This window comes from Lygodium microphyllum, chromosome 9 (assembly GCF_053477565.2).
Source record: "Lygodium microphyllum isolate KBCC chromosome 9, Lygodium_microphyllum_v1.1.10, whole genome shotgun sequence".
Classification (NCBI taxonomy): domain Eukaryota; kingdom Viridiplantae; phylum Streptophyta; class Polypodiopsida; order Schizaeales; family Lygodiaceae; genus Lygodium; species Lygodium microphyllum.
Window position 1 is genome coordinate 140597752 of NC_141143.1, and position 3355 is coordinate 140601106.

Below are 3355 nucleotides of genomic sequence, written 5' to 3' on the forward strand. Positions count from 1 at the left end.
CCTTTTAGGGTTTCCTTGTCATTTTATGTGGAGAAAGGAAGGAAACACGCACTAAAACATATAAACAAGGCTGAACTGAAGCATAACTTCATGCCCCAGCCTTGTTATACATCAACAAACATAAATCCTATTTTTCTATATTTTTCGTAGCCCCAAATGTATTTTTCCCCTATTTTTCATGGTTTTTTTATCATTTTCCCGCCATTTTCTTCATTTTCTTGTATTTTTTAGATTGCTAAAAATGAAAACCAGTTTGTGGGCTGTGGCCCTTAGTTCATTTGCAACAAAATTGAAAGATTAGTTGATGTGTATCGACGATTTTCCCCATTTATATGCCCAAAACCCTTGTTTTTCCCCATTTTTCATACGTTTTCGGGTTTCTTGACATTATTTCGAGCTATGAAATGCATGTTTTTCATAATTTTTGGTTATAAACAGTAAGAACTCAGAAGAATCAGCAACATAATCAAATCTTAGTCCATATGAACGGCATTCCATCAATCAAAAGCATAAAACACTAAATTTTCTTTGTAATTTTTTTGGTTTACCGCTTAAACGCGTGTTTCGGGTTTTTTTTCCATGGCTGTAGATTTGGAAAACAGCAACACTTCATGTCCAGCAACATCACAAATCACCATTCTCAGCCCGTGTAGCAATCCGGTCCATGCCGGACAAGTCTCCATCATTCTTTCTTCTTCCTTCTTCTCCCCACATGATCTTGCCTTTAGAAGAGAGAGAGGGAGGAGAGAGAAAGACTAGAATCAGAAATTTCAAACCAGGCCATCATTCGACGGGCGAAGGGCGGCGATATAATCAGCATACGGAGTGTAGGCAAGGGCCAATGTCAAACAGGAGGGTTGTTTTCAGGCAGGGAGGAGCATGATCAACATCATGGTGCATTTTTCGGCGCCTTCCTGCTCACGCCCTCCCCACGATTTGTTGCATCTCATCTCTCCAAAGTTTCATGTGACATTTAAATTTTGGGCTCCCAAAGGTCACTTGCCCATTTTGGCCAAATTTTGTCCACCTCTTCAAATCTTGACCGGTTTCTTGGCCATTTCCCCGTCCGGACTCGGAATCGAGCTCTGAAAAATCCTGGGCGTCCGGCTTAGCATCCCGCATTGGCCAGTAGCTTGTGTCAACCCGCACGACTATCTGAAAAATTATGAAAAATCACCAAGTGTCGCTCGGGCGCCTTTAAAGCACTTTGGCGCTTAAAATCGTCCTAGATCGAGCCGCCGCCTTTGACAGTGAATATTTTTCCCTCGATCTTCATAATTTTTAGCTATTTTTAAGCACTTCCCGTCACCTAAATTCCGCTCTCATTGGCGACCACGGGATAGGGCGACTCAGCCCGTCGAATCCACGAACATATCTGCACATAAACAACCAAAGAAGCATCAAACTGATACAAAACAAATATATAATAAAACTCAGCACAATGCTTCCCCTACCCCTGGACAGAACCAAAGCATGATATCCACAAGGAGGAGGCCTAGCATCATTTAATAGAAGATCCGAAGCAAGTCACTAACCAGCTTCTCCAACACAGCCAAACTAAAAAGAACTGCCAAAGAGGTTGCCCTAAGTGGTAGTCTGAACTACTTACCAACTAAAGACAACACAACTAGGAGCTCCTACAAGGCGAGGACTCCTATAGCCTGAGCAAAGGATATTTTCTTTCAGTACATGTCTTCTTTTAGGATTTTTATTGGATGCACATACTTGGGTATGTAAAAAGGAGGGAGCTGAGCGTAGTGACCCAAGGAGAACAGGGCATCGGTCTCAGGACCTGTCTCGGCACCCAAGAACCTACCAAGCCCTCGCAAGGCGACACTTAATCCTTTTCTAACGCTCACTTTTATTTTCGCTCCAACCTTCCTGGTTTTAATATTACTTTTTCCAGCAAGAAGCCACCCCTAGGAAGACAAGGTATCGGCCCCGGGTCTGACTCGTTCCCAGGAACCTACCAGGCCTTCGCAAGGCAATGAGCAACTGCTTATATATATTTTTATTTCATTTCTTTTCTCTTTTGATAGGGATTAAAACCCCTTTTTACACACCTTCGTATTGATATTCATCTTTTAGGATATTCAGGATTTCTTGACATCATTATTATTATCTTCTAGCAGGCTTCTCTAACTGCCTCACTACTAACAGGAACTCCTAGAACGGCTGCCTAGCAGGCTAGCAGAACAGAGCCACTAGGACTTCCTTCTAAAACAGGTCTTTCAATGCCTAACAATGTCTTTACAGGAGGCAATGACTACTCCGACCTCCCTCAAACATACTTAGCCTAAACCTGGGACTTCATGCCTTGGTTGCCGGTCCCCAAAAAAAATAGATCCCCTCGACAAGTACAAATACACATATAACAGGAAAGAAAGGTACTCGTAAAGGAGAAATATCACCTGGAGTGGCCACAAGAAGCTTCCATCGCAGCAAAGGCTCCTCCAGACTCCTCAAAATTCCACAACCCGCGAAACCTGTCCAGCACAACACTAAACAAAAACCCAATTAAACGCACCCGCACTAGACAGGGAAATGGCCCTCTTGGCCTAATGAATTCAGACATGACTTTGCTACAAAACTGAATCGGCCCTCTTGGCCTACTAAAATCAAACAATACTATGCAGAACATCCACCTGGAAACAACCATGATAGACATCAAAGCATACTATTCCCAGGGGAACAGGGCTTGTAGCCCTAAACTAGGTGCATTAAATTATGACCTATCCCTCCTGCGTATATCGCAAGAGGTGTTCACATCACATGTCGTCGAATCAGTCTGTGGGTCCCCGATAATAAAGGTAGATGAGTCTCGCTTACCCTCTGCATCACCCAAATCAACCATCGTCTGCCAAAGAGGGCATGTTCAGAAAGCATACCCCACAAACGACCAGGTCCTGTCTCACCATCAATAGATATATCGGGACAAGGGCCACAATTAAAGAAGAGGTCCTCTTCATACGCAAGATTAGCCAATGAATCGGCAAACTGATTCCAATTCCGTGGAATCAGCTGAAAAGACACTCTATCGAATTCGTCTAGCAGGGCTATAGCAGTGTGATGGTACATACAAAGGATCGGGTTCCGCACCATGTACGTCCCATTGAGTTGATTTAAAACCAACTGAGAGTCCCCTTTCACCAACAACTGGCGGATACCACCCTTTTTTGCAATATTCAAACCCATGATCAGGGCTTTGTATTCAGCCATATTATTAGTAAAATTCGCCCCGAGATAAGCAGCTAACTTCATGACAATGCATCGTCGGGGGTCTCGGATGACAACTCCTACACTTCCTTTTTTGCATGCACCCCTGGACGCCCCATCAAAGTACAAGGTGTACGTC